The following is a 19647-nucleotide window of genomic DNA, read 5'->3' as shown; positions in this document are numbered from 1 at the left end:
AGATCTATTGCTTGTTTATCCTCACTACATGGAGGGGATATGCTGCCTATAGCTGCATAAAGGGATTAAATTCTACATGAGGGATTAATCTCTTGTGAGGAATAATTGATAAAATTATTTTTTCAGCAGTGCTGACAATACCTGTATGGGTCAGGACTGGTTTCAATGGATTTCAGCTGGAAGTTAGAAAAAAAATCCCAGCAACAGCCTTCCAATAGAACAGAGTCAGAAAAATAAGGTAACGGCTTTTAAATAGAGTTCTTTACATTTCTGAATTAGAGAGCGTGTTCTTTAGGATAACAGGTGAACTGAACTGAATAATAAAAGATGTCCTTCCTCTGTCCACATTCTCAGTTGCTGACTAAATTTCAGTGAATGGAGCCATGTTACACGATTGCACTGTCTGGCAGATGGTTAGGGAAAGCTTTCATTTAAGGAGCTGATCCTATAATTGGACAAAAGAAGAAGCAATCCAGGATGTGATAATGGATCACATAAAAAATGTGCATGTGTGTCAGCTGAGCTTTAGTAATTGCTAATGCACAGTGCTATATATACATATATATGCATTGTCCACAGCACATGCAAGATAATACACCATGACTTTAATTATAATTCTAATACTAAACCAAGGAAAATTAATTCAGTCCTGCCATAGGTTGAAAATGCACAAAGACACTGTTGCTGCAGCCCAGGCAAAGTATAATAATTTCTTAATCTGTGGTATTACAGATGAAGGATGAAGCGTTCTACAAGCGGCTGGCAGAAGTCTCACAATCGCTAGCCCTTGTTCTCATGGGGGACTTGAACTTCCCGGATGTCTGCTGGAAATACAACATGGCAGAGAGGAAACAGACTAAGAGGTTCCTGGAGTGTGTGGAAGACAAACTGGCTGGTAAGTGAGCCTACCAGGGGAGGTGCCCTGTTAGACCTGCTGTTTACAAACAGAGAAGGACTGGTGGGAGATGTGGTGGTCGGAGGCTGTCCTGGGCTTAGCGACCATGAAATGGTAGAATTCTCGATTCTCAGTGAAGTAAGGAGGGGACCAGCAAAACCGCAACCATGGACTTCCGGAGGGAGGACTTTGGCCTGTTCAGGACGCTGGTTGAGAGAGTCCCTTGGGAGACAGTCCTGAAGGGCAAAGGGGTCCATGAAGGCTGGACGTTCTTCAAGAAGGAAGTCTTAAAGGTGCAGGAGCAGGCTGTCCCCATACGCCGTAAGAAGAACGGGCGGGGAAGACGACCGGCCTGGCTGAACGGGGAGCTCTTGCTGGGACTCAGGAAAAAAAAGAGAGTTTACCGCTTGTGGAAGAAGGGGCAGGCAACTCAAGAAGAGTACAGGGATCTCGTTAGGTGGTGCAGAGAGGAAATGAGAAAGGCAAAAGCCCAGCTAGAACGCAATCTGGCCGCTGTCGTTAGAGACAACAAAAAATGTTTTTACAAATATATTAATGACAAGAAGAGAGCCAAGGAGAATCTCCATCCTTTATTGGATGCAGGGGGGAACATTGTCACCGAGGATGAGGAAAAGGCTGAGGTACTCAATGCCTTCTTTGCCTCAGTCTTTAACAGGCAGACCAGTTATCCTCAGGGTACTCGGCCCCCCAAGCTGGAAGACAGGGACGGCGAGCAGGATAAACCCCCCATAATCCAAGAGGAAGCAGTCAACGACCTGATACGCCACCTGGACGCTCACAAGTCCATGGGGCCGGATGGGATCCACCCGAGAGTGCTGAGGGAGCTGGTGGAGGTGCTCGCCAAGCCGCTCTCCATCATTTATCAGCAGTCCTGGTTAACGGGGGAGGTCCCAGACGACTGGAGGCTTGGCAATGTGACGCCCATCTACAAGAAGGGCCGGAAGGAGGATCCGGGGAACTACAGGCCTGTCAGCCTGACCTTGGTGCTGGGGAAGATGATGGAGCGGTTCATCTTGAGGGCGCTCACAAGGCATGTACAGGACAACCAGGGGATCAGGCCCAGCCAGCACAGATTCACGAGAGGCAGGTCCTGCTTGACCAACCTGATCTCCTTCTATGACCAGGTGACCCGCCTAGTGGATGGGGGAAAGGCTGTGGATGTGGTCTACCTGGACTTCAGTAAGGCCTTTGACACTGTCTCCCACAGCATTCTCCTAGAGAAGCTGGCGGCTCACGGCTTAGACAGGTGGACTCTGCGCTGGGTCAAAAACTGGCTGGACGGCCGGGCCCAGAGAGTTGTGGTGGATGGAGTTACATCCAGTTGGTGGCCGGTCACAAGCGGTGTTCCTCAGGGCTCAGTTTTGGGGCTGGTCTTGTTCAATATCTTTATCAATGATCTGGATGAGGGGATTGAGTGCACCCTCAGGAAGTTTGCAGACGACACCAAGTTGGGCGGGAGTGTTGATCTGCTCGAGGGTAGGAAGGCTCTGCAGAGGGACCTGGACAGGCTGGATCGATGGGCCCAGGCCAACTGTATGAGGTTCAACAAGGCCAAGTGCCGGGTCCTGCACTTGGGCCACAACAACCCCATGCAGCGCTACAGGCTTGGGGAAGAGTGGCTGGAAAGCTGCCTGTTGGAAAAGGACCTGGGGGTGTTGGTCGACAGCCGGCTGAACATGAGCCGGCAGTATGCCCAGGTGGCCAAGAAGGCCAATGGCATTCTGGCCTGTATCAGCAATAGTGTGGCCAGCAGGAGTAAGGAAGTGATCGTGCCCCTGTACTCGGCACTGGTGAGGCCGCACCTCGAATACTGTGTTCAGTTTTGGGCCCCTCACTACAAGAAGGACGTTGAGGTGCTGGAGCGTGTCCAGAGAAGGGCAACGAGGCTGGTGAAGGGTCTAGAGAACAAGTCTGATGAGGAGCGTCTGAGGGAACTGGGGTTGTTTAGCCTGGAGAAAAGGAGGCTCAGGGGAGACCTCATCGCTCTCTACAACTACCTGAAAGGAGGTTGTAGCGAGGTGGGTGTCGGTCTCTTCTCCCAAGTAACAAGCAATAGGACAAGAGGAAATGGCCTCAAGTTGCGCCAGGGGAGGTTTAGATTGGACATGAGGAAAAATGTCTTTCCTGAAAGAGTGGTGAAACATTGGAACAGGCTGCCCAGGGAAGTGGTTGAGTCACCATCCCTGGAAGTATTTAGAAGACGTGTAGATGAGGCGCTTAGGGACATGGTTTAGTGGGCATGGTGGTGTTGGGTTGACGGTTGGACTCGATGATCTTAGAGGTCTTTTCCAACCTTAATGATTCTATGATCCTATGATTCTATGATTACGAAAATGTGCCAGAGCCCAGAACTGTTGTCTAAATTATCAGTTAAAAAAGTGTGGAACTTGCAAAATCCTTCTGTCATTCTCTTTCTCCACATATATGTGAGGAACATATAAATAGCTAAAGAATGCTTCAAAGTATCTATAAAATGTGTATATGTGTATATATTAGCGTTACAGTACTAAACTGTTCCATCTGCTAAGCTACTAATGAAAAACAGGCAGATGATAAAACATCTTGGGGTTGGCATGCCTTTCTTCAGGGATAGTTACATGAAAGCAGTCCTGCTAAAGAGTGAAGAAGCAGCACAGGGTATCCGCATGTTTTCCAGAACGAAAAGGAAACAGCGCACCACTGATACAACCTCTGTGTTGAGAAACTCTTTCTAGAAGTGTTCAAAGACAGTTCCCACACATATGTAAAATGTCCTTATTTTCTGCAGCTCAACAAAATAAAAATTGTTACTTTTCTATCAGTCTCTGAAATCTCCTTTTAATATCAACCAGGGAGGGGGCAAATATATGGAATCGTAGAATCACAGAATAGTTTGGGTTGGAAGGGACCTCTAAAGGTCATCTAGTCCAACCCCCCTGCCATGGGCAGGGACATCTTCAACTACATCAGGTTGCTCAGAGCCCCGTCCAACCTGACCTTGAATGTTTCCAAGGATGGGGCATCCACCACCTCTCTGGGCAACCTGTGCCAGTGCTTCACCACCCTCAGCATAAAAAATGTCTTCCTTATATCTAGTCTAAATCTACCCCCCTTTAGTTTAAAGCCATTCCCCCTTGTCCTGATGCAACAGGCCCTGCCAAAAAGTTTGCCGCCATCTTTTTTATAAGCTCCCTTTAAGTACTGATAGGCTGCAATAAGGTCTCCCCGAAGCCTTCTCTTCTCTAGGCTGAACAACCACAACCCTCTCAGCCTTTCTTCAGAGGAGAGGTGTTCCATCCCCCTGATCATTTTCGTGGCCCTCTTCTGGACCCGCTCCAACAGGTCCGTGTCTTTCTTATGCTGAGGGCTCCAGAGCTGGATGCAGTACTCCAGGTGGGGTCTCCCCAGAGCAGAGTAGAGGGGCAGAATCACCTCCCTCGACCTGCTGGCCACACTTATTCTCCTGCTTGCTGTTACACTGTGTGTAATGCACAAATGTTATACTGTCTCTACCTGTTAACCTGTGACTTGGTGACACAATATGTTCTTTGGCTGCTCTTTTGGAACAATTATGATGTTTTGAATTCTCTAAAGCTTATTAAGAATAGAAGGAAATCAATGAGCTTTTGTATTATTCCTCAGAGCTGCGGCAGTGTGTAATGTCATTGTGCTCTAGGTAAGACTATGCAGTGGAGTGCGGCACATACAGAAATTGTTGAACTGATGCTACATACATTCTATGAAACTTGACCTTAAATTTTATTTCAGCAGGGTGTTGCTATAATTAGAGCAAATGCTAGATATCAAATGATTACTTAGGTCCAGAATTTATGTAATGAAGTTAGCAGCTGAATAAATGTGATCTAAAAATAACCAATTAGACTACTGACTATTGCCCTATTTAAAAACAAAACAAAACAAACAAACAAAAAAACTACCCTGAAATCACAATGAAGCAGTGTTAACTCAATACAGAAGTTTTCTTTAAGGACACAAGATGCTATCAGACTGTGTAGCTGTTACTGTGTGTTTAGCACACCATGATGCTTCCTCTTGTTCTTCTTTTGCAATGGGCCCAAAATGCATCTTGGAATAAAGTAGTTCCCTATATCCCACCCTAAAGCCTCTGCAAACCTTTATTGGAGTCATGCTGAGCCTGGGTCTGCAACCATTGGAAAGGAATTAATGCTAACATCTAAACATAAGCTGCCAAATAATTTTTCAAGACCTATAACATTACAATATTTTTTGAAGTAAAGTTTGAAAAGGGCAACTAATACTTTAAAGAATTACTTGTACAGCTCTAGTTGTCTCAGACTACCTGAGTTCTGTACAAATTTGCTGCATGGCATTTTTTTTTCCAGGAACAGACTTGCAAGGATTGCAGCACTGTAAAAAAAAAAATGGGAGCAGCTAAAAGATCATTCTGTTCTGAAGATAAACAGTTTCAGTCTTCCTTCTGTGGCTGAACACTTCGCTCCTCATACTCTCATCTCTGGAGTAGAAAGTAACAGGAGGAAGACCTCTGCATCCTTTGCAATGTGTTCAGGAAAAGGCACATGTTTTGATAATGGCCTAGATTTAAAAATGAATTCTGATAGAATGAATGACCGAAGACAGTAGGAACATATTTTGATTAAAAAATGTAGGAAGTACATCTGAGAAGGAACAGTTACTTCTCTATAGTAAAACTGTTGTGAGTCATCTGGACCTTAGCAACTCTAGCTTCTGCAAACTCTTCGTATTACATGACGAATTTCTCAAATTTTAACATTCATCATCATAAACAGTGACATTGATCTTTAACCATTTTTATGAATTATGGCAAATATAGGTCATATAGTTTTAAAGACTGAAACAGAAGGTGTGAAGAGAGATTCTAAAGTAAGTGGATTGCTTAATTAGTCTCATTTACTCCCCTTTCATACGTAGAAATGTTTCTAAGATTGAGATATATACTTTTCTGTAGAAAAAAGCCCAACTGACCACAGTGAGACAGTTCATCCCTGGAATAAATTGATTGACTAAGACTGGGTTGTAGGAGGAGTGACTTTGGCTCATACTGTCTGTCTTGTTTAACGTATGTAAAAACCCAAGTTAAACAGGGCAAACATAAAAGCAGCCTAGGCCCTTGGTATTAAAATTGTCTGCAGAGACAGACTGTGTAATGTAGGGTTTATTGAATCCCTGCAGCTTTCCAGCAAAGCTCACTGTGTGAGGTGCATGTACAATATCCTGGTGTAATTTAAATGAAAATGTTGACTAGCCCTAAAAGCTCCATTAGGTGGTCTAAACTGAATAGGCAGCTATTTGCCATGTCCTCGACACCTGCTATTTAAATCAAGGAAGACTGTTACCATGGGTTACCAAAAGGTATTTTGTATCAATGGTGAAATGATGAAATTATAAGAATTTATGTTTCTTAGGGCTGAATGTTACAAAACACACAAAACAGCTTTTAAAAGAGAGTTAAAGTGCAAAAGTCCTGCAGCACAAAACATGTTTGTTCAGCATAAAAGAATTGTGAAAAAAATGTAAATATAAATAGATGTCAGCTCAAATGAGCACTTTGTTCCTGAGTTATGATTTGCACATTTCTTATTACAGTGCAGAAAATGACACCACACCTGTGAGCTGTAAAGTCTCCAGGTTGAGAAAGCTGTGGAATGTAGACAAGGCTGTCAAATATACCTGCCTTTCCGAGAGAAATATGCTTCATGGACCTGAACTGCCACTCTGCTGAGTATCCTGATCTTCCACTGAAATGTGGAGGTGCTCATCACCTCACAGGAGCTCACTTACATGTGGTCTTTAAAGTTTTTTATACTGGGCAGCTGTCACCCAATCTACAACAGTTCATCCATATTCAGCGAGGCATTTTTCTGGCATATACTGATGTCCCCTTGACAGTTTAACATATGCTTCTGTGCTTTGTTGAACATGGTTGGACTTGAGCATTTTCCTTAGTGCTTCACTGAACAGGTAGCTCTTGTTGAAAGCTGTTGCTTTGCTGGGCTGGTGTCTGAAAAGTGAGAGATGAATGCTTTAAGATTTCCAGTATTGAGGCATGAAGTCTAACTCTGTGGTCATCAAAGGGTTTCCCAGCCATACTACAGCAATTATGCTTCTGTGATTTAATTTTGATGGAGGTACTTTTTAAAATTATATGATTCTCAGTCCAACACATCAAAATATGTGTTGTTCTGAACTTTCAGTCTAATGCACTAGATGCAAAAAGTCACTTTTACCCTTTACCTTGCTTTTGCTCCTCAATGATTTTTCCTAGAAAATGTGTTAATGCTCTGAAAATTGATTTAAAAAATAGTAACAGAGATTGCAGGTTTCCTGGAAGCTGCATAACAAACCTATTGCTTTACACAGAGGTAGTTCTCCAGGTCTTTTGGGAAGACACCAGAAACACATTTTCCAAACATCCTCTGAATTTATCCTAAAAAGTTTTTGAAAACCTGGGCCTTTATTAAGGCTCACTACTTTCACAATAATCCACTCACATAAATAACAACTCGGGGGGGGGAGAGAGGGATAGAGGAATTGTAGTTGGAATTTATATAATGTTAAATTAATGTATTTGATATATCATATCATAAATCAGTGCAATCACTGGGACAATAACAGCTTACTCCATGGCCGCCTTCTAAATTTGTAACTTGAAGTGTCAAGGAAGTAGCCTTTCTAACAGGCTTGCCGCAAAGAAGGCTAAGGGTGTCCTGGCCCGCGTTAGGAGGAGCATTGCCATCAGGTCGGAGGAGGTGATCCTTCCCCTCTACTGAGCACTGATGAGGCCACACCTGGAATACTGTGTCCAGTGATGGGCTCCCCCATACAAGAGAGACCTGGTTGCACTGGAGAGTCCAACAAAGGGCCATGAAGATGATTGAGAGACTGGAGCATCTCTGCTGTGAGGAAAGGCTGAGAGAGCTGGGACTGTTTAGCCTAGAGAAGGGAGCTCATAGGGGATCTTATTAATATATCTTATAAATAATATCTTATATATATCTTATATATAATATTATATCTTATATATCTTATATATAATCTTATAATCTTATATCTTATATATCTTATAAATAATATCTTATAAATACCTGAAAGGAGGGTGCAAAGAGAATGGAGCCAGGGTCTTTTCAGTGGTGCCCAGTGACAGGACCAGAGGCAATGGGCAAAAACTGAAACACAGAAGGTTCCCTCTGAACATCAGGAAAACCTTTTTCACTGTAAGGGTGACTGAGCACAGGCACAGGTTGCCCAGGGAGGTTGTGGAGTCTCCATCCTTGGAGTTATTCAAAAGCTCCCTGGTCATGGTCCTGGGCAATTGGCTCTAGGTGTCCCTGCTTGAGCAGGGGCATTGGACTAGATGACCTCTAGCAGTTCCCTAGCAGATCCCTCCTCAATCATTCTGTGGTTCTGCGATAACAAGATTTTGAGCATAACAGGGTAGTGAGTAGTAAATTTTCAAGGACATTGTGGGTCAGGGGAGTGTTCACTGGGCTCTGTCATGCCAGAACTGCAGCATGCCAGATCTGACATATTTTTAAAGGTTGGATTTTTAGAAGAACATTTCTGTTCTAGTAGCACTCTGGGTGAAACCTCTAGCCTTTTCCTTCCTTCAACATGTGACTTGTAACTGTATTAAAAGATGAAACTAATTTTGGTTCAAATTATCAAACTTAGATCTCCTAAAAACCTTAGAAAGATCCTGTGTATATACAGATGTATGAAAAAGAAGAACTATCAGTGGAAAATAACTGGTTAGGTTTAGGGGAAAAACATTTCACATGATGAAAGTTCTCACATACCCTAGATAAGCGGAGGCATTGTACTTAGTTCACTAAGCTAACTTTGAAATATATTAAAATATCCTTTCTGAAAATTATATAAAAGGGATAAAAAGTGATGGAAAAAAGGGACATATGTCTTTTTATCAAAAGGACTTTTACAGCCAGAGGGTACTAAAATACTTAGACTGTATCAGTAATCGCAGCTATTGCTTAGTGAAAGGAAACTTTAGAGTTCATCATTAACAGCTTTGATGCTGCTGTGGCAATACATTGAAGCCGATTAAATGTTAAACGTACAGTATAAATATTTACTTAGTCTTTAAAAAAGTCACTTAATTCTTCAATAAGATTCAATAATGAGTATGGATTACAGATTTTCCCCAAAATTCAAACTATATTTAAATATTGCTATTATTATTTTTTCCTATATTTTATTTAGGTAGACTTTGAATTCAGATCTCCAGCTCTGTGAGTCTAGAAGAGTTTTAGTGGACTTAGAAAGTATTACAGGCCAAGCAGAAGCTGCTGCACTAAGCATTGTCACTGCAAAATTTAAAAAAAAAAAGTATTTTGTGACGTTCTGTATGATGATGAACAATCCAGTAGTTAAGGATAATAAACCTTTTTTTTTTATTGATGCAAATTCCTCTGTTGATCTCAAATGGAGGAATTAAAGGCTTTCATTAAGTCTGAGTGAGTCAAATTGGAATTGGGAATTTCAAAGTTACTAATTTAGGACATTTGTTTTGATGGGCACCCTCGTGATTCTATTTTAAATATTATGCTTGAATAGCAATCTGTAAATTTGAATGAAAACCAAGAGCAGTGCATTTCAACTATTTGCCTAAGAAATCCACCGTTATTTCTGATCCTTGATTTGATTAGTGAAACTTCTTGATGAGCAAGTGATTAACAAGAAACATACTTACAGCTAGCGAATACCTGTGTATCAGACACTAGATTGCAGGAAACGCTACCAGCCAGCAGCCTTCAGCATTGCACTGCTTGCAGGAAGGGCCTGGCCCCCTCCCTCCTCCTAGGTGCTGCCTGGAGAAGGGTGGAGGGGAAGGACGTATGGCTTTCATCAGGACAGGGATGGGAGGGACACAGACACATGACATATTCATTGTCACCGCCAAAGCCTGAGGCATTCCGACTGATGCAAAAGTAATATTTCACTATTTGGTTGGCCTTATATATGAGCCAAGACTTTGTATCCCCTTAGCTTGACTTGACATAGCTAACTGTATTGAACTGCTCTCAAATCAGTATTTCATTCTTTTGTTTCCAAAACAGGCAACATGACCACAGGATTCCTAGGAAGACATAGAGTCCATAAGATACTTGCACATGATCTGAAATAATCAAGTTGCATTAACCTACCATTACTTTAAACTTACTTTTTTATTATTATTATTTTGCCACTGGGCAAACTATAAGGATATATACAGCTGTGACTGGACTTTATGGTAGTTTGTGGTGATAGCATAATTGTCGTTGACAGCACCGATATTCGTGTAGAATAACCTTATGTTTCGTGGTCTTTATGCCTGTTAAGGAAAGAGGAAAAGTTGGACGTTATTTTGGTAAAGAAGAGAAGCTTAAGGAAGATCTTTCTAACTGTTAAGCTAATGGAAGAATTGAAAAATTTTAAATAGCCTTAGTAGGGCATTTTTCAGAACAGGTTAAACAAAAATCCATCATATATTTGATGGATATAATTTCCTATGGCCAAAGGCCATAGAAAAGTCATAGTAAGGCAATGAAATAGATCATCTCCTGAAAGATCTTCCAGTTTTATAGTCCAGGGGAGTGTTTTATTCCTGGTTTGGCCATCTCTCTAAGAACCCTGTACATGAAATGCAGAAAAGATGAATTAGAATTTCCAAATTCAGTGCTCTCTAATAAACCTTAAACTCCAGCCTTCCACAGAAAGAAACTTGAAGAGTTTTACTTGTTACAGAAAACAAGTAAGGTGTTCCGAACTACTTTGCAGCAACGTCCCATAGACAAGCAGAAAGACAGTAAAATTTATTTGACAGATTACTGAAATGCAAGCTATCATAAAAATTTTATTAAATTTAAGCCTCATAATAACTTGGTGCCCACTGAAACAATGAAGCCATAGTACTGAACAGGAACTATCAAAATAGAATGGGAAAATTACATTTAAAGATGCAGCAGAAATGTATCTGGATAACAAAGCAAAAAAATAAAATTAATTTTTGAAAGTGTTCACTAGTAGAGATTTTCCACATGACTAGATACCTATTATTGAACTAATAAAAATAGCACTATTATTGAGAAAAAATGTAACAGTTTTGTCTGTGTGTAAAAATTTAAATATGGAAAATGACTTTATACTTAGCCATAGGAAAATCATTACCTTATTTCTCTTAAACTACATTCATTAATGTGTGAAGAGTGTGCACATGCATACAAGCTGAGTGATTCAAATAAGTTCAGCTTTCCTTTGCTTCTCTTGGTGAAAAGGGAAATTTCCCCATTAAAAAAGCCCACAAACCCTGCCAAACCAAATCTTTTAAACACATACGGAGTCCTCATCATTATGCTTAATCTGAAAATTTGGGGTTAGTGGTTGTCCAAATGATTTTGAGATGTTGCTTCCAAACCAAAACTCAATGCCATAATTGCCACAATCCAGCTTCATACTTAAAAGACCTTCCCAGCCCTTTTCCTTGGATATTGGAATTAAAGAAAATATCTGTGTAATTTCAGAAATGAACTCTAGCGATGCAACATCTATCATGCACTTAAGTAGATGTGATAGGAATGATGGCAGCCATACCTGTGAGACTGTCTGACATGAATTAACAAGAATCAGCTGTTGTATGATGAAGATTTTATTTTCTTGGTAAGCTGATCAGTGAGAACACAGGCACTGAGGAAGCAAGTGCTCTGGAGCTGCTTGGCTGTAATGATCAGTAGAGTAGAAGTGGCTGCACACTGAGACAGCCAGGAAAACAGTAGTTTTGAACTGGAGACAGACAGGGTACAACTGGGATGCTGGCTGCTAGCTAAAAAAAAAAAAAGAAAAAAAAAAAAAAGAAAAGAAGAAAAAGAGGGGTTTGCATGGGTAGAGGTGGATAGTCCAAACAATCACTCTTTGAACAATCTCAGCTCTGAGTGCAAATGAAATTAAAAGTGGTGACAAAGTTCCCAGAAGTGTATTTTGTGCATTATTTCCTTATATGTATTGTATTGCTGCTCAGGACCCTGTTCCAATTTTCTGAAGAAACTTCTCTGTATTTTGTATTTCTTTATATTTACTTTTCAATGTCATAGTTCCATTTTGTAAAGTGAGCCTTTAGTTTTGACAGCTTGAGTTGTGCTGTTGATGCTGTTGATATAAAGTTAAGGAGTGAGAAACAAAGACTGAATTCCTGGGAGATTTTCTATTAAATATACCAGTTTGTGTAAGTAGTGATTAATTAATATGCAGATGTGTTTTGCTGATTAATTCTTTTGAAAAAGATTAGATAGCTACAATGTCCCATGATTTATAATGGCTGTGAACTACCACACTTTGAGATATGAGTTGCTAATGTAGTAATAAGGCTGTTACTTTCTATGCAGGTGGGAGCCTCTATTATAACAACTTTGTCATTTCCTTTTTTTTTTTTCTAGTAAGACTGTACTCCCTTATACTACTCTCAAAGAAGTTGACTCCAATTTACTAAAGGCTTTGGCATCACACCCTGAAAACTATAAACAAATCAATGTGTAGAATATTAACCTGTCAGAATGCAGAAATGTGTTTTCTTGCACTGTCTTCTAAAGAGAGTTTTTATCATGAGTCTCTCTCCATCTGTGAACTATAAGTCAAATTCAACTGAAAAATGGCACGCTCGGAGTTGTGAAAATTTCCTGTGAAATGTAGAAAAAAGGGCCAACTGGTAACCATTAGGATGTCAGAACTGAGAGACAACTATTGTGCCTTTATGAGAGAGCAAGGCAACTCTGCGGAGATAAATCTGTGCTGGGAACACTGGCAAATCTGGTGGGTGGCAGAGAGTGTTCATGGGAAAAAGAAGGTATTTTGAGCTCTAGTAGCTTTGATAGAAGCAGCTGTGCTCTGATAAAGCAAGTCTTCCCACAGAGTAGATAAAAAGCTTGATAAGGAATGTTGAGAATGTTGTATGACAAATAGCAAGAATAGAGATGGTGTGGTACAGCTTCCATCAAACAAATTTAGTCTGTTTGCCTCAACCATGCTGCTTTGTTCCTCCCTGCAGCATGAGAAACCATTACATCCCTTGTGATAAACAAGGAAAGAAAGGAGTCTGGGGGTGGAAAAAAGAGGAATACTTCTTCAATATGTCTTATGCTTGCCACTTTGGAAATCCAGAGAACAAAAAAGTAAACAACCAGTGAGATTAAGGTTGGTAGTTCTCTCTAAAAATCAAGGGAACATTAAGTTAGGGACACCCTTTAATTGTACCCCACTTCCCCCAAAGCACATATATGTTTGATGGTGACTGATACTGAATAGATCCAAGAAACTTCTTCCACCTCCAGGTACACTGGGGTGGTGAGTAAGAAACAGGGTTCATTGGCAAGTTCTTTTGCTCTACATTGCCAAGATCTCAAATGGCAAACTTTTTGTTAACCCTTTTTTATGTTACCAAACACATCTGAAAATCATAATTTCCCTTGAAGGACAATGCAGTGATAATGAACTCATGCTTTCCCAGTGATCTAATACATGACACTGGTAAATGTAGCTACTGTCTACATTGGTACAGTAAATATATAATTCTAGAACAGCAATGATTAATTTGTTCTTTGGACTGTATGCACTTATACTCGTCAGAAGCTAGAGGTTTCATAAGAATGGTGAAAAAGATATTGCTGTTCCTAGAAAAATGTTATGGAGAGTGTAGATGAGAGGTGTCCCATAGCTTAGCGTTCCCTTGCATTTTAGGGCATTTTTGGCAGAATGTCAGACCTCGAAGCATCTTGTTAAAGTCTTTTCAGCTATGCTCTTGTGGAAAACCTACGTATTCCTGTTGAAGATCAGACCTAAATGAGAGGCCTATGAATTAGTCCCTGAAAAAGCTTTGGGCAAAAGTGGTAAATGAAGTTATGACCTACATTTTCCATGTGGAGCTGTATGATGAAGTTACCAAATGTCCTAGCGTACCGAGCACTGACCGCCTTTAAGGGACACAGTGACAGGGTGGGTAAAATGCACAGGATTGCTTGTTTTATGATCTATGGAAATGCTACTTCAACCCATCAGCTGGTTTAAATGTGGATTTAGCAATAGGCACGTTTGAATGACCCTTGTTTGCCTTAAGCATGTATGAGTTGTATAGTACTTGTGAAGCTATATTAAACATATAGAGTTGTGCTTGGTAAAGTGCTATAAAAAAAGCTATTTATTTTATTGGACCCTATTTCAATAATACTTACGTATACACCTAGTAGGAAAGTAAATTCATAGCTACAAAAGATAGTAAAAGTTCTTTGTTTCCGTAATTTAATTTTATTATTTCAGTATTTAAGCAAAAAGTCCTATGTTTATCAGCAATAATTAAAGTATTGCTTTAATTGTAGTATTGTAAATGCAAGAATATAGTGGGGCTACTATTATGTCTTACCAGTACATAATAGTTTCACCTACTTAGGAGTTGTGAAAATTATCACTTCCAGTTGAAAATGTAGCTAAAACACAGCGATGTTAAGTGTCTTTCCACTTCAGTGGGATGAATTGCACCTCTCTATTTGCCTTTGAGCACATAATAAAGCGTGATGTGAGGGTTTTACTCTTAGTCTTGTCCAACCACTTTGATAAACATGGAGTGGCTATATCATTCTTCTACTTTGATCTCTGATATCTGCTTTACATTGGTGAAAACAAATTCTTGCAACAAGCTTCAGAGAAGTTACAAATAATTATTTTGATAATTTTCAGGAAATAACTGATTAAGGGGGCAAAGGATCCTTTCCCTTATAGCTGGAAGTGGTGCCAACAATTTATTCTATAAAATTATGTCCAGTATATAGCATCTAACCTGTTGGTTGAATTCTAATATAAATAGAGGAATATGTTAGAAATGGCACATAAAAATCTGTGGACTGTGTAACTATTCTGTCAAGGCAACAGAAAATCTGTTGAAATCTAAGGTGACAGAAGTTTGATACAATGAAGATTTATATTCATAAAGGATTCTTTGGGAAAATGGACAACCAGAATGGATCAGTATATTCAGTCAGGGTAAGGCAGATTAAGCAGATGTTGTTTTGACTTTTCCAGTGATTCTTTGAACTAACAAGTTAGTTTCTTTACTTTTGCTGTCATTTTAGATAATGACTGAGAAAGTCATGTACATTGCAACATTAAATTACTGTCACAGATTGGTTGCACCATCTACTTGTTCTATAGCAAGTGAAAATCTGTTTGAAAATATATGGACAAAAGGAAACAGTGAAACAGCAGGACTGGATTTCTGTTCAAACACTATAGCATATGGTTAATATAAAACATTTCACATTTGCATTAGACATAAAGTGAGCATCTCTCTTGGATGGAAATACAAAGATATTTTATTTAAAAGTACATTTAGGGAACTACCAGTGCTTTAATATAAGAGTTTTTCTACTTCTTATAACTGGAAAATGTTATACCTTGTAGCTGAAATGGTTATGATATATAAATATGTGAGAAGACCACCCTCTACATTTCCATGTATTTAAAGTCAGAAAAGTGAGACCTCTGCAAACTTGGAAATTCTGCTGACAGGTATAGAAAACATGTTGAAAAATGTGTCTTATCCAACCTTCAAGATCAAATGATGACTTATAAAAAGTGCATTGTAATGCATTTAGTAGTGTATGCACCGGACAGTTAGCCAGAAGTAGGGAATAATTCATGTCAAAAATAGCATTGTCTTTATCAGCTGCAAATTATGGCACATCAAAGTTCAGTTCATCCTTTGATATACACTTGCTACATTTCAAATATTTTTAACACAGTTCCAGTGTTGTCTTGAAAACAATCAAGAAACAAAATTCCTTTCTTAAGTATGTCTTAATGAATAACTGGTGGAAGATTTTTAATATTTCCTTGGAAAGAAGCAGAACCATATGCAGAGAAAAATGCCTGTCATATTCCTGACAATACATCAGCTTATCCCCCCCCAATATACATCATTTTACTTACAAGTAAATCTTGTAAAACTATAACATTTAGTTTGTTGTCACAGTACAGCAGTTCATATGAATGACAATACTACGGTATAGATGCTTGCGCAGCAGCTACCATATTGTTTTCTGCATTTTCATATTCAAACATGAATATCAGATTAATTCTTAGGTGTATTAGAATTATTATGATCACCTCCATTTCAGTGTTTTTCATAAAGTTTATGGTAAATATTGCTCTTTAACATCTATATAATTTATCCATTAAATCTAGAAAATATCAATGCCATGCTTTCTGAGGCTCTATTTTGAGTTGATGGAATTTTACCTTTGTATTTCCTGTTGCAGTGAGTGTGTGTGAGAAAATAATATGACTACTTAAAAGTATTTAATACAAGACAATGACTCAGTTTGGCATCAGAGCTACTTCTACATCTCATATATACACAAACACTAGTACCCAAATGCTATTCTCTCTACAACCTTTCTTAGCTTATGATAATTATACAGATGAAATAATTTATACTCTTCATATATACGGGAAAATAAGAATATATAGGGAAGCTGCAGTTGCAATATAGATATAGTAGAATTATTGTAGAAAAAAAATCAAAATTAAGTCTTGCATTTAAAAAAAAAAAAGGAAAAAGACATTAATATAAAAAACTTCCAAAGTGAATTTAGGACTTTTTATTCTTGCAGCTGTGGAACAAACACATACTATGTCTATGGTCAGACACAGAAGACTGCATCTCAACTGGTGGTTTGTGGAAAGAAATAACTTTCAGCAAAACCAGCCTATTTAATTGTTAAAAAAGTACCTCTTGGGAAGGGTATAATCACAGTCCTGATATTTGCCTTGGTATGGTGATGTCCTTCAGTTTTCAAACAATAGTCTCAGTGCAGGAACTAGAAGACACTTCCACTTCTCTGAGAACTAAGCAAAAAAGAAACCTGTTTCTCCAGTTCTGTCACCAAAAACTTCCTGCTCCAATTTCTTCAGCAGTAAAATGGAATAAAAAAATTTCCTCACTCTATTGCGCAGTCCTGGCCTTTTCACAGCCTGCTGAATTGGGATGAACATGTCCAGAAAGCTCTGATGGGATGCCAGTGTAGGACAGGGACATCTACAGACAGACCTGAGCTCCTGCCACATCTTAAACACCGTACTGCACACAATAAACACCAAACCTGTACCTTCAAATGGCATGCAGACAATGACAACCATTTATTTGCTCATTCATTAATGACCTTTTCTGTAAGTGTTCTTCCTCACATGGAATTTCCCAGGTTCAGATAACATATTTCCATAGGCAGTCTCATATAAAATTTCAGCCTGCAATTTAGAAGACATTTTCTTTTTCTCTTTTCCTGAGCTTTGTGATTTTTTATTAAAATAGTAGATTTCTTCAGGCAGAGTTCTATGCTTTAAACAGGCTTTGATTAGTAGTTATTATGCTTAATTTCTTCTCAATGGTTTCAGAGATTCAGCATGCCTTTACTCATGAAACAAAAGATGGTTCCTTAAAATAAAGGATATATGTCACCCTAGTGATATCAATGCTTTTCTACTCTTTAGCCAACATACATATGGATCTATGATCCTCAGAAGTTATACAAATCACAATAACTAAGGAACTTCAGTACTTAGTAAAATCAGATTCTTAATTTTAGTGAGTTGTGAGGATTTAACATTTTATAGCTTTGGACATGAAATAAGACATCTTAATTAGTTTAGCTGTTTCACACATAGAGTGATTTACATGCCACCTCCTACCCATCAACCTAGGGTTTCCTTTCACTTAATTAAATTTCCAGAAACACAACACATGGTATGTGCTGTACACCATTGCCTTCATAAACAAGGTTCTTCTGTATATATCATATCCCATTTTGTACATATAAATGTTGTAAATGAAGAAATTTGTGTCTCTCTCTGAAGTTTTAGAGAATATCATCATCATGTATTTAGTTTTTTTGGTTTCGTTTTGGTTTTTTTTAACAAGATTTGTAACTGTACAAACAGTTTCTGTGTTAATTTAAAAAAGAACTTTAGGATTTGGGTGGGACGGGGGGTTAAGAGAAAACCAAATATTTTGAGAAAAGCTGTTATAATGCCTCAGGGAGTGAGAAGGTGAGAGATCGTAGGCTGGAAAGCTCAGGCCTCAGTAGAATAGGAAAACTGAAATATGTTTCCTAAAAAATGCTATAGCAGCAATTCTGAAGACGCAAACCCCTATTCTACCTCCAGTGAAAAGTAAAACATTTTCCACAGAAAGCAAAACCTATTTTTACTTACAACCCTTTTTCCTCAAAGTATTAAAATATACACACATATCTACTCTCAAAGATCAAAACTGAAAAACACTTCTGAAAGAGATTTTCTAAGTGCCATAGTACAATGGGATATTCTGCAGCCACTAGTGCAGGACTATGGAATTGATAGGTCTTGAGTAGCTTCCTGTATTTTCGCTTTCAGGAAATTTCAACAGGCACCAAGATGTTCAAAACATCCTGAAAGGCAATTTGGCACACAGCCCCACAGGGCTGACTAATGCACCTCAGTTCAGACTGATTACATATACTGGATTTTTTAAATGTCCAGTCATGGGGAGAACTTAAAAGATCAAGCAGATTGTTCCCTTGGCTTCTTAGAAAAGAGAAGGTTAGTGACTGTAAGATGCTATTTGAAGATGAAGCTTTTAGTTTTGTCTGTAGGCTCACAAATGCTAGCTGACCTAGAAATACAGAAAGTAAAACCTAGTATTTTTATAGTAGGGTCATAGTATCAAACGTATTAGCCCTCTATAGAAGGTTCTCTTACAAAATAAGTGTCATATCTGGAATTTTGTTAATAATAATAATAATAATAATAATAGCAGTCAGCCTAAGAGATGCTTTGGTTTTACCTGTTTGATCTAAATTAAGCTTGGTTATAACTAGACTCTGAAGGAAGATATTGTGCACAATCTGTCATTTTCCTGAAACAAAACTCATCTCCTGCCTATAAAATGTGCTGGTTGTGGATTCTGCCTGAAGACCTAAATACTGATGATTAAAACCACCAAAATTATGAGTAAGCTCCTGATCCCACTGATGTAATTCACTTTCCGTTTTAAGAAATTACATACATTATAAATAATTATTGACATGCAGACTGTAATCCCTGGCTACATTTATATGACTCAGAAAGCATGACCTGCTGGTATCCCTTCCCTGAGACCACCTGGCAGTGCAAAAATATAGTAAGAGACATGGCAATTACATGATTCTGGTTCTGTGGCAAGTCAGTGAGCACTCTTACCTGAAAGAGTTGACACTGTCAGGAAATCCCTTAGAAAATTAACTTGTTTTCCTTCCAATCCCTACTCTAGACTATCTGTTCAGCAGATATTTTATACTGAGATTTAAAAACTGTTCATAATATGAAACAATTAGAAATAAAAAGATTATATACCATACCTTATTCACCATTACTTTCTTCTGGGACAAATATTGTTGACATAGAAAGTTATACAAAGAACTTGTATAATGTTGTTGTGAGCTGAAAATGATGATCAGGAAATTCCTGTTGGCAAAGAATAGGGAATCTTTAAGCTACAGTTTTTTGACAATTGTTACCTTACAAGTTTTAAGCAGGTGCCCAATAAGGGATTCTGATGTTTACCATACTCTTGCTGTATCTTTTTCCTCAGATTTTTTGCTGTAAAATAAAATAGTAATGGAGTGCGATTCTGTGCCTCTCTAATTCAGGGAAACAAGGAGACATCAAAGGCAGGACTGGCA

The sequence above is a fragment of the Aptenodytes patagonicus genome, chromosome 2 (assembly GCF_965638725.1).
Source record: "Aptenodytes patagonicus chromosome 2, bAptPat1.pri.cur, whole genome shotgun sequence".
Taxonomy (NCBI): Eukaryota; Metazoa; Chordata; class Aves; order Sphenisciformes; family Spheniscidae; genus Aptenodytes; species Aptenodytes patagonicus.
Note: the sequence above shows the minus strand (reverse complement) of the source record.